The sequence below is a fragment of the Chiroxiphia lanceolata genome, chromosome 8 (assembly GCF_009829145.1).
Source record: "Chiroxiphia lanceolata isolate bChiLan1 chromosome 8, bChiLan1.pri, whole genome shotgun sequence".
NCBI classification, from domain to species: Eukaryota; Metazoa; Chordata; class Aves; order Passeriformes; family Pipridae; genus Chiroxiphia; species Chiroxiphia lanceolata.
Genome location: NC_045644.1, coordinates 35,477,039 through 35,502,047, shown reverse-complemented (window position 1 = coordinate 35,502,047; position 25,009 = coordinate 35,477,039). Strand labels below are relative to the sequence as shown.

The window sequence follows — 25,009 nt, the reverse complement described above, 5'->3', positions numbered from 1 at the left end:
ATCCTTTTTCATTTTCACATTAGCCAGATGAAATCTGAGAACATTTGGCATTAGCATCTATTAAATGAAAATTACAGATAAAAGTAGTGGTTTCCATTTCAGAATTTGCCTATATGTTTAAAATAGCTTGGATAACTCTCAAAAGATTTGAAACATTCAGTTTGGGAATAAGCCATAACTTGAGAGCTGAAGGCAAAATCAAACTTTTCAAGAATTTTGTGGAAGTATCTTCTGGATTCTGTTGAAGACATGAAAGTTTCAGCTCAGTTTTTCGTGCTGTTTGTAAATAAGCACTTGGATCCTCTGTCCATCTTTAGCCTGTCATAGAAAAATTTAACAAATCCCTACACTGTCCCTTAGGACTCCTCTTACTTTCTGCTGTGCACAGGAGGTTGCTGACACATCACAGGCATCACATCCCCCCACGTAGGCACAAACCCAACTGGCCATTCTGCCCTTCCATCTGCTCCCACACAGGAGGTCAGCAGGAGCTTGGCTTGCCAAGGTGAGTGAAAGGACGACCTTGCTGGACGCTTTATCCAGCCTTTCTTCCCTGAGGAAAAAGCCTTTCTCAGGTACACCACAGATGTGAAACTATGTGCTGAGAAAGTGAAGTTACACAGGACTGGTAAAGATACCAGAAACCGCTCTTGCAGAATCATGGAATCACAAAATGGTTTGGGTCGGAAGGAACTTTAAGCTCATTCCATTCCACCCCCTACCATGGGCAGGGACACCTTCCACCAGCCCAGGTTGCTCCAAGCCCCCCTGGCCAACCTGGCCTTGGACACTTCCAGGGATCCAGGGGCAGCCACAGCTTCTCTGGACAACCTGTGCCAGGGCCTCCCCACCCTCACAGGGAACAATTCCTTCCCAATATCCCATCTAACCCTGCCCTTTGACAGTGGGAAGCCATTCCCTGTGTCCTGTCACTCCAGGCCCTTGTTCAAAGTCCCTCTCCAGATTTATTGCTCAAGACAAGAACGTGATGGGAATACATTTTGCAAATCATCACAGAGATTGCTGCTTGTTTTGTGAGGAGGAATCAGCTGCCAAGGCAGCAGGTATTGCTGTTTCCTGCTCACCATTGCTCTTCTTTCCTGAAATGGCCACGTGTTCTTTGATGACATTTGTCTTAATTGTTCTTTTAACAAGTGAAAAATGTTACAATGGATGGAAGAGCAGAACTGAATAGGTGGAGGGTGCCATCTTCACTTGTTCTGCTGTTATCAAACACATGAACAAGCATGTGACTGAATTAACAGAGCATCAAGAAAACACAGAAATGATTGATTATTAGTATAATTACCAAAAATGTTAATCCACAGCCCTCTTTTTCCTCTATTCCCTTTCACACTTTTGCTTCCAATTCCACTATAACATTTTCTGTTACAGTGTGAGGACTGTGTGGACGTGGCACTCCACAATATGGTTTAGTGGACATGGTGGTCAAAGGTTGGACTTGATGATCTTGCAGGCCTTTTCCTACCTTAATGATTCTGTGATTCCATGAAATCAAAGGGCTTTGTTGTCCTGCAGGCCAAGAACAGCTTGAGGAGCGAGTGTCACCCACCTCCAGAAAGCCACTAAAGGAGGAGGGGAAGTACCCATCAGGAGAATTTCCCATGATAGAACAATTTTCACAAGGGCTTTGCTGATAAGATGTTCAGCAGCTCATCACCCCTGCCAAGAGCCTGTTAGTATTTAGATAAATGATAACACCTTTAACTTACAAATAATAGGTAAGGATTTTGAACACTGCTATTAGAATATTTCATTTCCTGGAGGAAACTCTGATTTATTTTATAACTCCGATTTCCTGGAGGAAATAAGAGTTATAAAAATGTCTTGAGTTATCATTTATTCTTCCAATACTAATAAAAAACAAAAGAGTTCACCCAAAAAGTTGTGACAGAAAGAAAGCACGCATTAAAGACTCAATTTTTCTTTTCTTTCATTTTGGTTTAACTACAAAGGACAATTATGCAACTTCCATGGGAGTTCCTGCTTCGCTTCCCAGCACTGCAACATGCACCTGCTTGCAATTCTGCTGCCGTGAGAGTAAAAATTCCAACAACACAACTCGTATCCCTTGGCAGAATCAACATCTGCAAGTTTATCTACTCTCTTTAACTATGTTTCTCTAAAATGCTCGAAAATTCCCAAAGTTCAATTCAGCTTGGTTTGCCAGCCAGCAGACAGGGTTCCCAGCTGGACAGAACTAGCCATGAAAATGGCCTAAGTGGCACAGCTGAGAACACCAGGCTGGAGCAGGGAATAGGGATCAGGAACACATACAATGAATTTGTTTGCAAATCAACAGAAAGAGACAAATACTCAAAGAGAGGGGGAAAAGCAATGCAGCTGGTTAAACTGGGAGGCAAAAGGAAAACGGGAACATGAGAACAGGGAAAAACAAGGATGGTTTGGAGCCCTTGTATCTGTCTTTACAGGAGGTTTTGTGCTTAAATATTTAATACTCTCCAAGACAAGAAGATAATCTCTTCAGCTCGCTGGAATGTGTCACAGCAGATGAACACGGGAGAAGTGCTCCAAGCTGCTTTGTTTTAACAAACCCCATGGATTGCTCCTGCTGTTCCACACAGAAACACGGAGATGAGCTCAGGGGGGATTTTTCACTCGGCAGAAACCACCATGACATTGCCTTTGAACTGGAACAGTCAATCCTGGCCTGGAGACACTCGGACTTACAGTCACTTATCCTCTTTGCCATTGGTAACTCCAGAGCAAACCAGCACCCTGAACTGGGCCTTTGAAGTGCTGGCTTAGCCCACAAAACACCCCCAGACAGCTCAGGAGTTCAGACCTGCCCACGCCCCACCAGCCACCCCTCGTGCTGCACTCGCCCCACCTGGGAAAATACTCATTTCCCACCGTTTAGATGTCAGCCCTAAGCTCCCTTCTACTCCAGTAGCACTTATTTACAGACCTACACAGGAGCTCAGCACACTTCCCTGTGTGTTCTGGGCCTGCTAATGTTCTCTGCTCAGAGATCCAAGGCTCTTCAGGAATAATTGTACAGGATGCTGCTGAATCACAGGGTGATGCAGGCTGGAATCTCAGATCCAAGCCCCCACAGTCCAGAAGCAGGACTACACTGTGTTACTCAGGGTGCCAAATGAGTTTTAAATCCTTAGCTGGCGATCTCACAACCTTTCTGAGCAAGGCACTGGTTCCAGTGCCTTGCCACCTCCATTGTGAGTTTTTGTTCAATATCTAATCAGAATTTCCCTTGATGGAATTTTGGCTGGATATTACAAAACAGCTCTCTTAAACTAAGTCTTAGTCCCTAACTTCAGCCAATAAGGAAAAGCAATATGTTTTCCATCTCTGTTGCCCAGAGGAGTTTGCCAAGGATCCTGTGGATCCAACAAACTATCAAACTAGAGAACAGTTGACAGAATAATGTTTTTATGTTCCTCTGACACAGGGAAGTTTGGGAAAGCAAGAATCCTCCTTCACAGGTGACTTCTCCAAGGATGCCTCATAACTGCTGGCAGAAGGGGCTGTAGGATAACCAAACAATACTTAGTTGATAACAAATCACCAGAATCAGGTTACACATCAGTTTTTCTCAAAGATCTCACCAGTAAAACAGTGAATTACCCCTTGCAATCCCTTACTTAAACATGTTTCTGGGTCAGAGAACGGAAAGGTGGCAAATACAACACTAAATCACTTCTAAAAGCTTTGGAGAGACCAAGAGAGCTACAAATGGCTGTGTGTGCAGTCTGCACCGGGGAAATTGGGAGGAACCACAGGGACCAACAGAATGGTGCACATGGGGACAGGGATTCAGGGAAGGACAGAGGATGCTCATCAACAAAAGGAAGTTGCTCCCAGGACAGGATGGTACCAAACTGGGAAAGGCACAACTGAGACAAAATATAAAAAAATGTCTATAAACAAGCAAGACACTACAAAAAATACTAAGGTTCACAGCCCTTTGCCTTCCCCAACTGACACCCATGTGTTCTGAACATATCATGCTATTCCAGGATTTTCTGGTATAAAAAAAATCTGACTCAAATGAAGTAAGTTTTTTGTTTGTTTGTTTTTTGAATAAAAGGATAAATGAAAGAATTCTGAGAGTTTCCTGACCTTGAAATTTATGAACAAGCAATAAGAGAAATCAAACCATATGGAAAAGCCTTTAAATGGTATTAAAAAGGCCAATATCCAGATGTGTAAATAATGTCTACCTAAGGATAAACCTATTTGTTATTTCAAAATTCAGGCTGGATATCACAAAACACAGCACCATCCTGTGTTTGCATTAAATTTTTAATTCAGCATTTTGGAAACACCTAGAACAAAAATGTTCTTGAAGGACATTAGGATTACACCTATGGAAATCCACTGTAGTAACACTTGAAAAAAACAGAAAGAGAGAATTAGACTACTAATTTACTCTTGAGCTGGTTCTTTGAACGTGTCTTTTGTAAATTTTAATACACATTTGTTGTCCATATCCCAAAAAAGGCATTTGAACACAGTGAGGGGGTAAGAGGGTGCAAGAAACTGCACATAACTGTGACCAAGGCCAATGGAATAAAAAGACCTTTCCACACAAACAAGAGATCTTGAGAACAAAGTGTTGCCAGGAGAAAACAAAGACAGAAGAGTTGTAGAAGTAAAAGAATAAATGTCTGCCTCCTCCTTGTACCTTTGAAAAAGGAGAGTTAACAGTTCATAAGAAGAATAATAAAAACCTGGCCAGGAGCCCGGGATTTTACTGCTGCTCCAGGTTCTGAGAGTTACCTGAGGCTACAGGAGAGCAGAGCAGGAATCAGAGATAAGGAGAAGCCAGAGCAAACAGAAAGCAGGCACCAGGAGACAGCTCAGAAACCCCTGCAGCGCATGATGCACATCATCCTTGTTCTGTAGGAACACAGCAGCCTAAGCCCACAAGAGCAGTTATCCCCAGCTGCTCTCAGGGGGGTGACAGAAGACAAAACCCAGCAACCAGCTGCTGACAGCACAGCAGTTCTGATCTCCAGCCCATGTTTATACTTTCAAGATTTAACTTAGTTTGCACATTTATAGAATACCAAAACATCACATCAAAATGCCATTAATTTCAAATTAATGATCTCATCACTCCCTGGTGCTAACAGAAAAGAGGATTCTACACAGATATATAGAGCAATATTTATAGAAAAAAATAATTGCTGGGTGGGGGTCGGGATCCTCTTCCAGGGAACAGCAACAGGACAGGAGGAAACGGCCTCAAGTTGCACCAGGGGAGGTTTAGATTGGATATTAGGGAAAATTTCTTCATGGAGAGGGTCAAGCACTGGCACAGCTTGCCCAGGGCAGTGGTAGAGTGGCCATCCCTGGAGGGATCTAAAGGACATGTGGATGTGGCACTTGGGAACGTGGATTAGTGGGCTGGGCAGTGCCAGGGGAACATATCTGGATGATCTTAAAGGTCTTTTCAAACCTCAATGCTTCCAAGGTACACAAAGGGAAAGTTGGACACAGTCAATTACACACAAAGCAATTGAAATTTCTATGCAGAATCACAGGAAACTACTAAGACTTCCTCAAAAATGGTAAGTTTAAGGGCTGCCTGTTCTAAGAGAATCAAGAAGTTCTTTGGGCAAATTATCATAAAAAGAATAAGGAAAGGAAGAAACTGGGTGTAAGGCAGCAAAAAAACATGGGAAGAGTACCAGATCCATTAGGAGACTGTGTATGAATAAGCCCAGGTAATCCAGTCTTAGAGTATCCAATATCCCTTCTATTTTAAGTGGATAGAGCTGGAATTCCATGCCAGAGCACACATGCATTATAACATTGAAGCAGCACCTGAGGAAATCATCCCAGCCTTACAAAGTGGCACAGGATGCATCAACTCCCAGTGCTGAGGAAAAAAATACCTGCAAAAACTTCCCAAGCACCAGGACCCAAGACTAGGCCAGTACTGGATAGACCAGGATTTGCACCATGGTCTGCTCTGTACATGTGCCCATCAGATGGGCTGTGGGGCTGGGAAGCTGCCCACCCACCCCTTAGATGATGACCAGAGTCACAATTCATCTTCCTTTTTTTTTCTTTTTTTTTTTCCCATTTGTTTTAATTACAGTTCAACCACTGCTATAAACCAATTCATTAAGAGTCTTTCTCGAGGAATTCCCTCAACATGAAGTCCCCTAAAACTAGGACCATGCTCCCAAGGACAACAAACATATCAGAACAAAACTGATTCCCTCTGAGAAGATCTGTTTGTTGGAGCCACTGATTCTGAATTCATGCAACTTTGATAATTTCTGTAGGAGCCAAATTGGTGAGGATTATTCTCCATTTGGAAGCAGCTCTGGGTGCTGATCCCTCCTGGTAATGGAACAGAAAGGCACTGTAACTGTGTGGGTCCGACCATGGCTGGGAGACAGCTCCTGACAGCTGAGAAATGGTGAGGGGGGACTCATCCATCATTCATGCCCTCTGCAAGCTGGAGTTTTGGCAGGGTGAGCTGGCTCACCTCAAGCCTTTGGCACCAGAGGGTTTTTAGACCAAATTTAGGGAATGATGCAGTCATTCAGGGCCTAAGTGTCTAAAGGAATACAGCCACAGACTCGGCCCCAAATCTAATATACAACGTAGGCAGAAGGGCAGACAAAACATACATAAGTTCCATACATATGACAAGACATTCTAGAGAGAGGTTGCTTTTTTTTTTTTGGGGGGGGGGGGTAGCGATTATTGAATTAATTTCCAAATTGGTTTTCTATAGATGACAAAATAATTTCAAGTGTGGTCATATATAAAAATCTCCTCTTCAGTGCTGTATCTCATCACACTGCTTTGATTTCTTCCGTGGTCTGCACTGCCTGGAACTGGCTAAGTAGGAAAACACATTAGGATGAACAATCTATTTTCTCTATCTAATCAGGACTTCTTAAGACAAGGCAAACAAAGCTAGCAGCATATTTAACTCTCTTCTAAACAAAAGCACTTTGAGAGATCACTTGTTCTGCCTTCTCAGTTTTTGCAGTGATTAAGGGTCGATTCATGTGACTTCTCTTTGTTTGCACATCGTTGTCAATCAGGGGAATAAACAGTGGGCTCACAAGCTTGACCTCTTAAAACAGCTGCTTTGGACTTTAATAACTACACAGCAGCTCTTTGCAATGAAGTCTTGATGTGGGTCTGCAAACCCACCTTTATGCCCTGAGAATGTCAGACATGTCTAAACCTTCATTATCTCACAATACAAAATTACTGCTAAGGACTCTGGAAGTTCACCTCCCAGGATTAACACTCAGCTGGAATTTGTCAAGTGGTTTGTACGACCAAATTTTTATTGACTTTGTAGAAGCGAGAACTTGATTAGGTAGAGAGAGTCCCTTAGGTTGAGACAGGAGGTGTTAAATATTGCCCTACCCATTCCAATTGAAATTTAGGTACAATACACTTCACTGAATTCATGGAAAGGAAGGTGGTTACAGCCTGTCACATCAACTCCAGGGAGTAGTGAACAGACAGAGGTTAAAACAGGATCTATTTGACCTATAGTGTTAAATTGCTACCACTGAAATAATAAAGCAACAAAAGACTTAAAAGTTATTTATAGCTCTCATGTCTATTCTGCCTCTGAGCAGCTGTGCACATTTTTGGGGTTAGCAATGAAAGAGCAGTATTGGAAAAACTGCTAAAAATAGGAAGTCAGGTGATAAATCACTCACTGCTATGCAATTACGAAAAATTAAAAAAGAAGAGGTGCTGTTCTAGCTGGGGGCTCATTGGTTTTGCCAATTAGAACTCTCAAAGTTCCCAACAGATCAGCTTTTTCATAGCAGCTTCTAAGCTTCTTTTATCACTACAGTGATGTAAGGCAGTGATAACATAACTGGGAAACAGTAAAGAGGAGGCTTCTATTCTAAAGAGCCACAGACATAACCTTTGATTTTGGAAAATGTCCTAACCCAAGATTCCAGCAAATAACTTAAAAGCATAGTGTTTTTCAACATAACTAATTCACTGAAGGAAATTATGCAACACTGTTCTTCCCTGCCACCACTGTACTATCAAGGCATCAGGAAACAGATTTAATGAATCTTTAAATGACCCTTCTCCCAGAGATCATATTAACAGTGTGGTCACTGTTGCAAAAAATAACCTTCAGAGAGTCCTGTCAAAGCTATTGACAGTTCTATAAAGTTTTACAAGCACCATGCTGTTGTGTGCTCATAGATACAGTATTTGTCTTGTTAGAGATCATTAATCACGGAATCACAGGATGGTTTGGGCTGGAAAACACCTCTGAGATCACTGAGCCAAGCATTAACCCAGCACTGCCTTGTTCACCCACGTCCCCAGGGGCCACATCTCTGTGTCCCTTAAAAACCTCCAGGGATGGTGACTCAGTGCAGAGATCACAATTAGGATGACTGCCCAACCAAAGATTTCCTTTCCTCTTGGGAGTGCCAACTGTCCCTACACAATGACAAGACAAAAAGATGGAGTTTGTCAGTTTGGGTTGGAATCAACACACAGGAAGTTTCCTGATGGGTGGAGACCAATTCACACTTGAACTGAGTGGACACAGACTAATCCCCCGGGGGTGAGCAGTCTAGACTCCCTGTGAGTGCATAAAAACCAGAAGGGCAGAAAAGGAAAAAGGGAAAGCAGAAGATACCTGGTTGAGGTTGAGGAATAAGTAAATGATTTTTGGACTATATCTAAGAGGAGCTGGAGATCATTCACACTCAGCACTAACTTGTGGGAGGAAAAACAAAAAAAAAGGAAAAAGCAAGCTTCAGATTATATGCCCATGCAAATGCTCTTAACTTTAAAAACTACTGCATTACACAGTTCCTACACTTGGCTTTTCTAGATCCCACTGAGAATAAGATATATCTACATTCAAGTTAGATGTTGCCAATAATTTTCAGTTATATTCTTACGAGGTGAACATAAGGTTTAGAATATGCAATCTGTCTGACTTGCTGGGATGTGTTAAAGGTACTAACCTATCAGCTCCATAAAACTTTTGGAAGTGCAATGATATGAAACTGCATATTAAGCTGAAAAAATCATACTGATCTGTATTTTAGAAAATATATGCTGCAGTCAGCATGTCCACTAACCTCCTATTATTTACACACAATTGGCTGTAAATCTTTATAATGTGTGACCCAGTAATCTCATCTACAGCACCACCAGTAATCCAGAGACATCAGCAAATCCTATGCATAAATTGTACCACACAGTACAATTAAAGTAATACAGTTTGTGAGAATCTGAGAGCCTAAACTGGCATCCTTCCACATGAAATTATCATCTATTTAGTTTGGAGAAGACCTCCAAGATCATCAAGTCCAAATGTTAACCCAGTCCTGCCAAGGCCACAACTAAACCATGTCCCCAAGTGCCACATGGGTTTCCCTGAGCAACAGAAACCTTCATACAAAACACTATGGTAAGAAATGTTAAGGCTGTGACATGACAACTCAAAGTCCAAAAATTCTGAGTCAAGTTCATAAAACAGCTGGTCCTCATAAGTCATCAATGCTCCAAGGAAAGGATGTGAATTTATATGCACTGAAAATGTTCCCCCTTGATCCTAAAACTCAGTGTGCAAAAGAACAGAACTGAGAAGAGAATCAAGCCCATTTTAATGCCGACTTTCCTATTGTGTCCAGAGGCAAAAGTCTTAATATTACTGCAACTACTGTTCTTTCCATAATTTGCTAGAATCCTTTTGCCATGTAAGCAGGCAGACAGAGGCAGCCCATCTGCAGTGGGAGATTCCAACCCAGAGTGATTACATATGTGAAATACTTTTTCTCATGCACTCCCAGTGCCCCTCAGAGCACGTTTGCTGCTGCTGGAGCCTCAGTCGAGCACACTGCTTTCCCCAAGAGAAGCATTGCCCTACTATTACAACACTTGTGACTGATGTAATTTTGATGTTTACCACTTTCTACTTGTGTCTATTCACCAAACCAAGCACCGGCTTTACGAGGTTTTCCTGCAAAAACACCTTTCCTTCCTTGTCCCGGGTTCCTGTGTGTTCACCCCCTCCCAGCTCTGTGTGTCAGTGCTGCCATGCCGTGACTGCACAGCCACTCAGGGCTTTGAACAGGGTTATCTGTTCCCAACCCCTCAGCTGTAATATGGAAGTGGGAAGAGAATCTGTCCAGCAGCTTCACGGATCTTCTGTACAACAGCCAAATTCAGCAGCATCAAAAGCACGGCACACTCTGTATCCAGCAGTAGCTCCCCACACATCACACTGCCCATCTGGAGCCCAGAGAATATCTTCTGTGTCAGTATCTGACAACTCAAAACACTTCCAAGTGCTTCACTGATTTCCAAAGACTGACAGAGACCTCTGATTCCAGTGCTGCCTGTCAGGAGGGGATGGGTTTGGCACCTGTACAGTCCTGTGCATGCAGGAGTCCCTGGATGGGGTATTTGAATCCTAGAATGCCTTGGGTTAGAAAGGACTTTAAAGACCACGTAGCCCAACCTCCCTACCATGAGCAGGGACATCTTCAACTAGACCATGTCTTGCTCCCAGAGAGATCCGGAATGGAAAAGTTTAAATCTATTCTTAGGAAATGACGCACCAGTTTTCAAGCAAAGCCTCAGCTGATGTTTCTGCTCCCTTATGAAAAACAGTTGGAACCGTTTTTGCCTTCTAAGTGGAATAACTGATTCCTTCAAACTTGCAAAGGAAATGGTGGCATGGAGAGATGGGAAGGAAGAGATGTGGGAGCTGAGAGAACAGCATGACAGCGTTTATTACACAGAGCCTGAAAGGCAGAGGAGAAAACTTTATCCCTTCCAAAACGAAAATAATGAACAGATGATTGAGATTTGCCCTGGGCCCCTACTCTTAGTACAGTCCCTCCCTTCTGGAACCATGAAAGTGAATTCCAGTATGTCTGTTAAAAGTCACCTGTGCCATACAAAGCTCTTCACCTGCCCTCAGATGTTTGATGCTTTGACACTGCTCCTCACGATCAACCGCAGGGTCAGAAACCTGCTGATACTTTTAACTACCTTTTCCTTGTACTTTCCACTGTGGAGCTGCCCTCAAACCCAGAGACTGATCTGTGCAGCCAAGTTCTTCCCTAGAGGATCAAATTCCAAGTTAAATCAAAGAGGGAAAAGCTTTGTCTCAGATCAGGAACTGCAAGGTGAAAAAAGGAAGAAAATATGATGTCATCAGTTCTACAGTTTGTCTGGGATTTATACTGGGATTTTGGAAGCTCCTACAGGGAAATACAATACAAATGGGTCTCCCTGGAGTTCCTACATGTGGATTTCTCACCTTGGGTCTTCAGTGGTTGCTGCTGTCCAGGCCTGAGTGAAAATCCTCTGGTCTTCAAGTTTGACCAGGGGAGGTGCCCGTGTGTTTTGGTACTACCCTCATGTTCAGCAGGGAGGAATCCACACCAGCCCTGCTCTCCTGCTTCCTGGCTCTTCCAGAGTAAGAGGACATTCTGCAGCTGGCAATGCAGTCCAACAAACAGTTTGGATGCTATGCTGCTTATCAGAAGAGGAAAAGATTTCCCAAGGCATTCAGATGCATAAGGTAAAACAAACAATGGGTGCTCCAGTCTAACACTGCTGGATTCCCTTCAAGTGATACTCTGTTTAACCCTTCTTCCCTTCTTTCTGGGGTAGAGGGGACAAGGACTCTTGCCTTGATCCAGCATCAACATTTATCATTTAAACTAACACTCCTAATTTTCTGTTGATTTCAAGGTTTAAACTCACAATGCAAATCACTTTTCCTATTACTCCACCTCTTCTGTTATTTAGCTACTGATTAATCTACCCTTTGCTTCGCACACAGAACTCCCCCTAAGCAACCCCTGCATCCAAGGCTAAGTCCATTTTCCCCTTTTTTTCCCCCTAGTGTTTAGGTGACTCAGATTCTGTGATCAGAAATTACAAAAATTTACAGGTCAGGGACTTGGGCCAGTGACAGTTTCTTTTTTCCCTACTTTTAATACATTTTTCTTCTATAATCATAAGCAATTTTCCCTTACACCCACAACAGTTTAGACAACCAATGGTGATGGCATCCATTACAAACTATATGCAAATGGCTCTGAATTATAAGGAGCAGTCTGACAAACTTCTACTGCTGCAGGAAAATGTCTTTGACCATTTTTCTTTATTTTTTTCTCCCTCTGATTATCTTTTCAGACCTTTCTTACACATTCTGTCACCTTCTCAAACCACTGCCTCATCTGCAGCTTATGATTCAAAGCAAGGTACAATCAATACTTGCATTTTTCTATTCATTTATATTTCATTAACTGCTACACATTACATTTCTGCTCAAAGCTTTTCCAGTTGTTTCACTTTTTAGGCCCGTTGGGGTCTGAAGAAAGACAGGGGAGTTGTGCATCAATGATGTATATTTTTTCTTTCTACCTAGTTGCAGTCTGTGTTATTTTCATAATAAATTCTGATTTTATGTCCCCTTTCCCTCGGTTCATCCATAGCACTATTAACTCCAGATGTTCAAATCTCATGCGACAGAACTCAAAAAGATCATGTATTTTTATGGAAAAATCCTCATGTGCTTCAAAATAGATTGGGATTTTTGATTTTGATAAACTCTCCCTTAACATAGACTTTAAAGATCAGCAGATAACTGAGCACTCATTATCAAAAACTGTTTTGGACACAGTTACAGCTAAAATCCTTCCTATAACATACTAATCACCCTGTAAGGGCACTGCTAATCACAAACAATTTAGCTATTGAACCAATTGTAGAAGTGATGTCTAAAGGTATTTGAAGGCTTTCGGTATAATCATCCATATTCTCCTAGTCACTATTTTATAGAGATTTTCTCCTGAGCCAAGCATTTCCCATGCTTGCTTTCTGCCTCTGTGCAAGCACTTAAAAATCATTTAGAAATCTCCAAATCCTTCTAGTTAACACCAGAAATCTCATCTTACTGGAAACATTTTTGTGGACTCGGGAAACTTAGAGCCCATCAGCTCAGAGGTGGAAGGATGGCTTTGCACTAAAGATCTTTAAATGCTTCAGATGAGATTAATGTGCAAAACAGCAGCTTCTCAAGTGGATTATAATAAGCACTTGTGATCTCCTGGCACTCTCAGTCAATCCCTCCTGTGCCACTGCACTCCAGAGTTTCCAGGTATTGCTTGGAGAGCCTTTTTTTAATATCTATAAATACGTAAACCTCAACACACAGTTAGTTTTGCATGATTGTACTTATCACTTCTGTGTGTGATTTAATAAAATACAGGCCTTGATAACAGAATTGAAGACTGCAGGAATACTAGAATTCCTGGGTTTGTCTCAAGAACTTTTTTTCCATCAGTAAATTACAGGTCAGGGACAAGAGTTCACTCTCTGCAAGACAAAAAGCTTCACACAAGTGTCTATCTGAGGTCATGAGACAATCAGATACAGAGATTAAATAGGATGAAGATGCAGAAACCCAAAGGTAAATAAATATTATTATTATTAGATTTAAAATAGGACAGATCATAAATATGAGTATACTAATATTTAAAATTAATAAAAAAATAATACTAATTGCTTACTGGACACAGGCACACACTACCCAGGCTCCTTCTCAATGCTCTAACACCAACTAATGTTCAAATATAGAGTCAGGTTACCAAAATCACAAGCCCCAGAAAACACTGTCATTTTTATACATTTCTAACTTAAACCACTTTGAGTCATTTTCAAGCTTTATCATAAAAGACTAGGTATATGCTGCTTTCATTTCTTTGAGTCCTCAGGGACTTCTGTATTCATTTTATTCCCTTCAAAACAGAGTTCTTTAAAAAGCAAAATACCTTAAGAAAGCTAAAATTTTGTGAGCTAATGCTGACGAGTCACAGTGATGTCTACACCCACATATAATTTGTTAAATGCCATGAGATGACAAAGGGAAATGTAGTACAGATTTTATAAAATATATTTTCCAGAAATAAAACGCATTACAAAAGAGGGAAAAAAAAAACCAAAAAAACCAAAAAAACAAGACAACCAACCAACCAACCAACCAAAACCAAACACACCATAGGGAAAGAAAGAGGGAGAAAGAGACAATGCTGGCATGAGTAAAAAATGGAATTAGAATCATGGAATCACTGAGGTTGGAAAAGCCCTCCCAGCCCATGGAGTCCCCCCTGTGCCTGATGCCCACCTTGTCCCCCAGCCCAGAGCACTGAGTGCCACGGCCAGGCCTTCCTGGGACACCTCCAGGGATGGGCACTCCATCTGTCTAATTGGTAATTAGCAGGATAATTTTACATTACTAAGCTAAGCTCTTATCTTTCAGTGTCTACACTGAGAACAAAACATACTTGGTGACAGTAATTCCAGTCCCTCCCCAAACACGGAGTTTCTACCTGAAGAAGGCAATTAGTTTTCTCTTTAAAAATGCACTCACATACAGAGTCTTGGATTTGCCACCACTTGCTAACCGAGATAACTTGGGAAAACTCATCTAAAAGGAATGCATCACATTCCTTTGCCTTTTCTTCTCTCCCAGGTCTCAGCCTGCCACGCTCCCTCAGGAAAACTGTGCAGCAGGAGGAAGGAATTCCCTACCCTTAATGCCCTGATTCTGCCCCAGAAGCTCTAGGTATGTCTGCCTCATACATCTCCATTTCCCTGCTTGTAGATCCTGGCTAGACAGTTGACATACAGACATATTTTTGCTTCTTTCTGGACATCACCCGTGTTTTTTCAGGTGTTCTCACCAGCTCTCATTTCACCCTCTATTCAAAGACTGCATGCCTAAGGAAAATTGGCAAGGAAGTCATTATCCACACACCAGTAAAAGTTACTTGCACTTGAACTTCCCTACCTGCATGTTCCAATAGGAAACACTTTGGGGTTAAAAGACTTTAAGTTGCATTGGCTGCATTTTAAAGAAAAAAAAAAAAAAGGCTACTTAGGTATCAGGTATTTCTCCCCTTTATTTCCAATTTGAGGTATTTAAATAGCAGAGTTGAATGCTTTGACCGTGGACAGAGCCATGAATCAAGGTAGTGCCCTGAACCTAATTTTCAGCATTGGTTTTTTTGGGATAGGTTTTGTCTGTTTTCATTATTTCATACTTGTTTTGGCCTCTGTGTTAATATACCAACACCACATGCTTGTTCTTTTTTCCCCTGCCATCGCATTTTTAATATAATATACGTGATATAATATATGTGACATAATATACATATACCATTACTTTTCTCTGAATTCATTTTTTCTTGATCTTGGAATGTGTCTTCTTACCCCTGACTGTAAATCCAATCTCTGTCAGGTTTAACAGGATGAGAGTCAAGATTTACTGGGTTCTGAACCACAGCCTGGTCTTAAACCTGATTTTGGACTGCTGCTTGAATAGGGTTTTTTTAACAATCTTCTTTCCAATCTCTATCACTCTCTGACGAGCTGCTTGCTTATGAAAAAGGATAGTTTGATTAAAGATGGGTATTTTTCCTACACAGCACAAGTAGATAAGGTACTTTAAAGTAGCTTAAGATTTCATTATTCATACTAGTGAATGTGCCCACATAAGGACTGCTGCAGTTACCACGAGCAATGAAAATAAATATTTAAATATATAACATTTAAGTTCAAAAAGAAGCAGCAAGTTCAAAAGACAGGAAATCATGACTGCAGCAAGGTCTTTTTTTCTGTTACACTCTCTTCATCCTTTTGTTAAAAAGAATGAGAGTGATATATTTAGGCTGGGTTTTCCCTTAGCTTTGTGTCTGTTATACAAGGGAGGGAAATAAACACAAACAGAAAACACGATAAGTGCAAAAATCATATAAAGTGCTACCACAGCCATACAATCACAGAATCATTAAGGTCAGAAAAGACCCCCATGGCCATCAAGTCCAGCCTTCTACCAAATCCCACCACTAAACCACGTCCCCAAGTGCCACGTCTACTCATTTTTTTTGAGAATTCCAGGGATAGTGGCTCCACCACTTCCCCGGGCAGCCTGTTCCAATGCTTCACATGTGAAGCACTGGAACACTGGTTAAATGTGAAGTTTAACCTTAAATATGATGGAAATTTGTCAAATAAAAAAAAAAAAACAAAACAACAACCAAACCAAAATTAGGGACTTATTAAAGTATGACTGTTACAATTGCTCAAGCCACATATTACCAGTGGATTTGGCAATCAGCCCTCTTAAAACACTCATTTTGCGTAGCTTACATTAATTTATAAATAAGTGGTTTCAGCATTACATCTAACATCCCTCTTGCTCAGCACACAGCAATTAGAGCCCTTGTGAAATCACGCTGCTAAAAACATCTCTTTGCTGGGCACAATTCATTGATTGCCTCAGAAACTGAAGAAAATGCTTGTTCCCAAAACATTTCCAGTGGCCTGATCACTGGGATCATTTGGGAGTTGTACAGATCCAGTACCTGCTAAAGACTTTACCTGCTGCTTGTGACTTTGATCTCTTAGGGTATGGAAATCTGCCCACGTTGTTGAAACGTGGAGGGAGGGTTGGCTACCCTGGGATGGGCTCTGTGCAGCAGCAGTGTCACACACAGGCACACCAGGATCACCTGGCAGGGGAGGAAATTCCAAACAAATGCAGACAGTTTATGCCAGGGCACACAGAATCATCCAGGTTGGACCTTCCAGGTCATCAGCTGCCACCCCAGCACCACCATAATCACCCCTAAACCTTGCCCCTGAGTGCCACATCCAGACCTCTTGATGACTCCCAGGGACAGTGACTCCACACCTCTCTGGGTAACTTATTCCAATGCCTGACCACTCTCTCGCAGGGATTTTTTTTTTCCTAATATCTACTTTGATCCTCTCCTGGAGACACAACACTACAGAGGTGTCAGGGGTGAGGTGCCTCTCTCCAATCCTGACATCCCAGATGTGAGAATCAGTAAACCCCAAGCTGAGGTGACGCTTGGGATTTCACATCCTGTTCGCAGGTCGTGTAAAAGTTGTTTTTCTTGTTTATCCTTTATAAAAGCTGGGACTAAATGAACTTTTAAGCCCTTCTCTAAGATACTAGGATGGGGAGTCTGAGAGTGCACACAGTCAGCAGGAGTTCAGACACTCTGTGCAAGACGTATTTAAAATGCCAGTTTCACCCAACAGCTCAACTACCCCAGTGGTTAAGTTTCACAGATATTTTTCATTACATTTGCCTGCAAATTTGCCTTGGGTATCACACTTGTCAGCAGAATTTAGGGCTTTTTATACATCAAATTGCGACTGTCGAACACAAGTTTCATCCATCTATTTTCTCACAGGAAAAACAATTTATTTTCCTGTACATCCCAGAGCTACTGGGTAACAGTTGGTCATGCCGGGATAGTCCAGCTTGGATTAGTCTTCCATGTGCTGGTACAAGTAGATGTTGTTCAAAACCGAGCACGGACACGCCACTCAACCCTGTGTCTGTCAGCTGACAAACACTCAACGGGACACAGCTGAGGGAATGTTCAGAAGGAAACCACCTACTGACCTACAGCTGCTACTGTAAAACATCAGGAAGAACTCCTCAGAATGGCAATGCTCCTACAAAGCACGTTTTAGGCAGTAAACAAAACACTTCTGTTGAGCGAGGGCCTCAGTGTGGCTTCCCTGAAGCCTTGGGGCTGGTAGGATCAAACTTACAGTTTAGAAACACAAGTAGTATCTTGTAACACCTGTGCATCGTCTGAACTGAGGTTTGGATAAAATTCAATAAATGGCAGAGCCCCTTAGTAACAAAGCAGGAAAAGATAAATATACACTTAAAAATGTATTTGTCAGACTGAGATATAAAATACAACAAAGGTATTGGAAGAGATTTTTATATTAAATGCCAATCTCCATCCATAGTAAAAGAAATAAAAGAAAGAATACAAGAAATACTCAACTGTGACCTCACTGCCTAGGTTCTTTTGTTAAAAAAACCCAACATACAAAATTTGCATCCAATTTTAAGACAACTAATCATTAAGACAACCATATCCTTGGAATTTTTCAGGTATCAGAAACATTTGTTAGGGGCACTGTGTAGTTGTTTATACAGGTTTGATGACACAAGGGTCGTGAAAGGAGATGGAAAACTGTATCTATGACTCCATGCCACCAGTCTGTCAGTATATAGGCAGTGCTGTCTGTGCAGCAATGCCCCTCAAAACCAAGCAAACTGCATAACCTGTTCCTACAACTGAGGATATGTAGAAAAACCCCAACAATTTCACAGAAAGAAGGAGTTGGGAGGAACTTCAAAAAGGAGACCTTAATCCATAAGCTTGTTTTAAGCATAAATTATTACACTGCGGCATATAGAATGCTTGCCAGTACGTACATCTGACTCACCAGCTACTCTCTGGCAAGATAGAACACTAGGTTAGAATCACAGAATCCTAGGGTGGTTTGGGTTGGAAGGGACCTTAGAGATCATTTAGTCCCGACCCCCTGCCATGGACAGGGATGCCACTCACTAGATCAGATTGCTTAGGGCTCCATCCAACCTGGCCTTGAAAGAAAACCCAAGTAAAATTCAGAAATTTTTAAGATTTAAAGGACACAAAGGACCAAAATGTGGGTGTCTCCTTGCTTTAAAGGTACATGAAAAAAACATTTTAGGATTTTACTACTGATCCTACTTCTGGAGCTGTCTATTTTGTTTTTAAAAACACGTTACCTATTTTCAGTTCTGAAAACGAAACTCATCCTTACCACAGAAGCACTGCTACAGAACCACAGTCATTTATGTTGGAAAAGACCTCCAGGACCATTGAGTCCACCCTGTGCCTGATCCCCAGCACGTCACCCAGTGCCACGGCCAGGCCTTCCTGGGACACCTCCAGGGAGGGGCACTCCAAACCTCCCTGGGCAGCCCCTGCCAAGGCCTCACCACCCTTTCCAGCAACAAATTCCTCCTCCTGGCCAACCTGAGCCTCCCCTGGCACAGCTGGAGGCCGTTCCCTCTCCTCCTGTCCCTTGTTCCCTGGCAGCAGAGCCCGACCCCCCCCCGGCTCCCCCCTCCTGTCAGGGGGTTGCAGAGCCAGAAGGTCCCCCCTGAGCCTCCTTTGCTCCAGGTTGAGCCCCCCCAGCTCCCTCAGCCGCTCCTGCTGCTCCAGCCCCTTCCCCAGCTCCGTTCCCTTCCCTGCACACGCTCCAGCCCCTCCGGGTCTCTCCTGTTGAGGGCCCAGAACTGGGCCCAGCCCTCACGGTCCCTCAGCGGTGCCAGCACAGGGACGGGCACTGCCCTGGGCCTGTGCCCACACCATGGCTGGCACAGCCCAGGGGCCACTGGCTCCCTAGATCCACAAGCTACTGTTCCACTTAAATTTTCACCAAGAACAGGCTAATAACTTTGTGGAAGCTTTGGCTTATTCATAACGATGCAGCCCTCCTGTTCCAAAACATCACGGGGGGAAATATAACACACTCCCTTCCTCCATACCTCTGACAGTCTGCTTTGGAAAGATGAACAGCTCCAAAACCTTTCCATGAACACAAACCTAAGAGGATTAAGGTGGTACTGTTGAAGAAACAATCTTCTGGGCAAATAAAGGAATGACTGAACACTCCACCTTGTTTGCAACAGACAGCAAGGGGACCCTGCAGGCCCACACAGCCACGGTAGATGAATTTACACTCTCCTAGATGCCTTTAAAGGATGACAGAATCACTGAACAGACAACTGACCTACACTACAGATTTCTGCCAGCAAATCTGTGTACGTACAGGATGGGAAAACATCCTCTATTTGCAATCCTCAAGGCACAAATGGACCCCCAGTGATTGAAGAACAACCTCTGCTGCTTCAGCCTGTGCTTCAAAGAGCTCGAATGATGACGCAAATACTACAGATCATCTGTTTCGGTTTGTCACAGAAGGCTTGGCAATAACATGAAGAAAACTGGTTCTGTTTCATAGCAAAGTGAATACATGAGTATGAGTAATTAATGCAATTTTATCAAAGATGAAAAATGGGCTGGTATGAAATAGTCATTAAAGGCACATCTGGGAGGGGGTGTCATTTTGGAGAGAAAAATTGCACAGATGTCATTGTTAGTGTATATCCTGCACTTCACAACTGTGAGTGAGTAGAAAAGAATGACTGCACATTGACAGCATTCAACCAGGAGGCCTATTTTATCTGGCAAAACCAACTCAATTGGAGGACTCACCTCCAGGTACATGCTGTTCTAAGCAACATGGCAGTTTGAGGCCCATACCTGATTACTTTCACAAGGAAAAAACGTGATGCTAAACAAACCTCTCTGACACCAGCCAGTCCATGAAGACACAGAAATGCTGTTCCATGAACAAAAGGCAGACAAAAGAATAGTTATCAGCTTCCTTACAATTTCTAAGGTTGTTTCCCTATAAAGGTAATTGAGGACGCTCAAGGAGCTTTGCCTATCTCACCATCTTTCTCTGCTGGATTCTTCCCTACCTCATGTTTCTGATGATCCTCTTAAAACTGCAACCAACCAATGCCCTAGATCCCCCTGGCAGTCAGCCCTCAGAGGAAAGCTGTGTTGTTAGAGCTGTTAGTACCTTCCAACTTAGTTATCCTCTACCAGTTAGGGAACATGTGGGATGAGGACAGCAGTCCTGAAACCCTAACACTTCAGATTCAATCCAACAGATTCGAATGGCTAAGACTGAATTAACAAAAAAACCTCCCAGTGAAAACCAAACCAAACAGACAAAACACCTGCCTACACCCCCTGCTTCCCTGGCTTACCCCAAGGAAGGGATTGGGACCACAGGTTCAGCACACAGACAAAAGCACCCGTGACTGAGAGAGTCAACCTGATCCAGACACTGCTGGGTCCTGGTTTGAGACCAGCATCTCGTTTTCATCTCAGCCACACAGACAAACTGGGAAACCAAGAGCTCTGATCACAATGTCAACATGTGTCAAACGTGAATGTCCACATTGCACAAACTGTCTCTCAAATAACACATAATGTTTCAAAAGAAATTCCAGAAGAATTTCATGTTCAGAATATTCCAATCAATTTATAAAGCAAAAACTGAAATCAATTTCTAACATCATTATTTTAGTTTTGGTATCAAAATGAATCAAAGATGTGGAACAGGTTTGTGCGTTTATTTATGTACATCTTAAACACATCAGGTTAATGTGCCTCTTTTGAACTGGGCAATTATAATGCAGTAGTTTGAAAAGAGGTTTTAGGGCCCAGACTACAGTTTTCTTAAGTCTCAAGAGATGGTTCATTGGATTGGTTCGGAATGCAAATACAAGCAAAAAAAAGGACAGAAAAAAAGGCACTGTGTTCCTTAAATATAGTTGCCCTTTAATGTATTATTACAGCCCAGCATCTACTAATTACAGAATTAGAGAATCAGAGAATGGCTTGGGTTGGAAGAGACCTAAAGCACATCTTGTTCCACCCCCCCTTCCAGCTCTGGTTGACTTTGGGGTGTCAGCACAGCACTTTGCAGCACCTCAAGTGCAGTGTGTGCAGAGGCAACCAGAGCATCCATGGTCACCTTCTGCAGCGCCAGGAAAACACAAAGCATCACATGACACCCACTGGGTATGAATGTTAGTAATTCTGGTGTTTCTCTTGCAACACATGAAGGCCAGCACTGCAAAATGACTTTAGCACCTGCCAAAATCCATTATTTCCCCAGGTGGTATTCGGGCTTGAAGCATGGGTGGGATGGACAGCAACCATCTCTCCAGACGGGCCATTTCGTGCCTGAATGCAAGTCGTGTGCTGAAGGTGACCCCCTCCCCACCTGACAAGCAAAAGATTCCCTCCAGAACAGCAGAAGATTCCCTCCAAACCTGGATTCCCATAAAAACCTCTCTCATGCTAAAAGTACTCAGGCCTGGCTTGAAAATATCATTTCATATCAAACAGACAACCATAAAGAAATCAGACATCTTAATGACATCATCTTCCTCCAGACGTGCCACCGTCACTACACACGCACAAGAGTTAAAAGATTCTTGAGATCATTCCAGCCCCAAATTAGATCAAGCTTTGCCACATACAAGATTAGAGGAGAGAAAAAAGGCCATTCTAAATTATACTTAACAATGACACATTGCAGTTTGAGAAACTCAATAACATAAATCAATACTAAGCTTCTGAGCTCTCTTGACAAGAAAAACCATCATATAATTACAGAATCAAATGAGAGACATGTTCATATTCTAAGTATTTGCATTCAAGTTGATATCAGTTGTACTTTAGAAACAAATATCTCATTTACAAGCTAATTTGAGCAATATAACCTGCCAAATTGAGCCTAAAGCCTGAAACCCAAAGTCTGCAGGAAGGAACTAGTCCTCTAATTTCCTGCATGACTGGAGACACAAAAGTAAGACAAAGTGTCATTTTATTAAGGCTCAGAAAATATGCTTTTAAAACTGGGGGGGGGGGGTAATTCCTTGGCTTCCAGAGCTTTTAGAAACAAACACTTGTTTAGAACATCTCAGTGATGAGGCCTAATAGGCTGAAGGCAATCTGTGTTAATGGAGTCTGCTCTGGAACTGAATGGATTTGTTTCTCTCAGTGCCTTAAGCCTGGAAATAGCCAATATCTTTTTTTTCAACTTATAAAGAAAAATAAATATAGGGAGGAGAAATTATCAATCCATCTTACATGTCATCTTATTTAAACTTAAGACTATTTGCGTGTTCTAGGGACTTTTGTTGTTGTCTTGAATTAAATAATTGCTAGAAACCTAAAGATAGGAGACTATTCCTGCTCTGAATATGCATGTCATGCATTGCTAAACTCCTTAAAAAAACTGAGGCAGTATTTTGGGGCTGACACAGTATCATCTGTGTAGAATATCAGGGCATGTTTGAGTGATTAAACTGAGAACCTACCAAGCTAAAACCTCTTGATATAAATAGCTACTAATTATCTTAACTGATTTTATAAATATTTAAAAATGAAAACTCTTTAGCTTTGTGAGCTATGCAGGCTGGTGAAAACAGGTGTATGGCAAGAGGTCCACAGGATGCTCTTGATATGTGACAGGAAAGAGACATTTTCATACAATGATTGTCTTTGCTCAGGGTGGATTAAAAAAAAAATATTAAGAATACTATATCACATTTCAGTGCTACATTCATATAGATTTTTTCATGTTATTTGTTACAAACAGAGATCACTCAGCTCACGTCTGTTTCTATGACTGATGACTGTAAATCCAAATTCTGCCTGCTAATTCTTCTGATTTCTCTGCATTTCTTCTTCTTAGTGCTACTTGACCACCTGAATACTGCTTCAATTATGCCACGTGTCTGTACCAAAGGTACAGGTCTATCAAAATCAAAGGCAGCTGAAACCATCAGCACAGACATGTGCATATGCAGGTAATTCTTCATCCCACATGGTTCCACCCAAGAACCAAAGTGGTTCCTTCATGGGAATTTCCATGCTTCTCTCTATTGGAACGGGACAACTGAGTATCACAACATTAGTTTACTTATTTATTTCTCTGATGAAGATTTCCCTGAATGCAACTACTAAGGAAACAAGACCATTCTGTTCATTATTTCCAGACATCTGCCCTGGGAAGCAACCTAACAAAAGAATATTTTCCCATGACACTCCCAGCATCTTACAATCTGTGCTTGTCTGGCTGTTTGTGGCTCCATGGTGCCCTTCTCCCCAGACTTCTGCTGTCTCTAGACACAGACACTAACATACAACTAGCCTTTTTTGTCTCTAGTAACACCACAATGCATAAGTAAAAAGCCCAGGTGCTGATCACCTGGACAAGGATCTGTGTTGGCACAATGGGTTTCTTGGTTCCAACGTATTTTACAATTAAATAAATTGCTTAAACATCTTTTTTTAACATTCATTTTAAAGTTCAGTGTGTTTCATCTGACCTCCCTTCCTGTACATTAGGATATCTCATTGTTTCTCACACTTTTAGCAATTCATTTTAACAGTTCTTCTTTTTTTCCTCTCTAAATATGGAATATTATGGAATAGTAATTCACAACAGGCTGTGTTTACCTTGTTAGTCCCCAGCTTTAAAAAGAAATACAAGAAAATGCAAGAACCAGAAAGAAACACCTTTAGGTTCATAGCTGTGACAACAGCAGATCAGTGTTTGTTCTGCTATCTTGACTTGAGCATCTCTTCTATGATCATTTCTTCAATTTATTTTCATTACAGAACACCCATCAAATCTGTTACCCAAATTATTTGGTGTCCATGTGGTGTCCTCCAACATGTGAAACCACCACTCGTGCAATCAAAGCGAGTCTTCTTTGAGAAACACCACATAAAAGAAGATTGATTTTCATCTTGGAAATGTCAGACTTCTGCCTATAATGCTCAGCTACATTTTTCTGAAACAGCAAAGTTCAAAAAAGAGGTACAGACCTGACAGATCTCCGACACCTCATGATAGATGTGACAGGTCTTCTACTTTACTGCCAGAAATGTCCTCCAACAGAATGAGGCAATCAATGAAGAATAATAAATCTATCCCAGATCGTGGGACTATTTTTTGTACATGTAGAACAGAAGAAACGACACATTATTTGTACCTCTGCAGATAATAAGCCATCATGCTAACTTTCTTTAATATTATACCAGTTAAACAGTTTATTTTTTATCTGTTTTATCTGTTCAGCTCTTCGCCATCAAAACTCCTAACACACATTTTTGCATTATTATTGTAGTGGATTAAAAAAAAAAACCAAAAAATCCTGCTAAAAGGAGAGTTTTTCTTACCATTTTTTCTGGTCCCTCTGTCAGCCCAGAGAGCGACTGCTGCTCCAAAGGTATCCACTGAATTACGTTCCCATCATCCTAGAAGACATTGTTGTTGATTAATACGGAGTCAAAAATTTTACCTTGAGTGCACAGTGCAAATACATTTCATTTTCCTTTTCCTGAGAATTCTCATGTTTGAGATAAATTACAGCAAGTTTGGAAAAGTTAATTTGACATGTATAAATCAAAGCTTTCTAGAGAAAGAATTGGTTTGATTTATAACATGCCTTCGAATGTATTCT

At 41.8% G+C, this 25,009-nt stretch overlaps 1 protein-coding gene across 19 annotated transcripts in view; it reads right to left on the bottom strand.

Annotated features, from left to right (window-relative positions):
* The window catches only part of PCDH15 (protocadherin related 15), a 696,943-nt gene that overhangs the window by 497,491 nt on the left and 174,443 nt on the right, over positions 1–25,009 (bottom strand). For all 19 annotated transcript variants that reach the window (XR_004358261.1, XM_032694780.1, XM_032694781.1 and 16 more), the window contains one exon: positions 24,726–24,803. The gene's annotated coding sequence lies outside the window, so the exon portion shown is untranslated. The remainder of the gene's footprint in view (positions 1–24,725; positions 24,804–25,009) is intronic.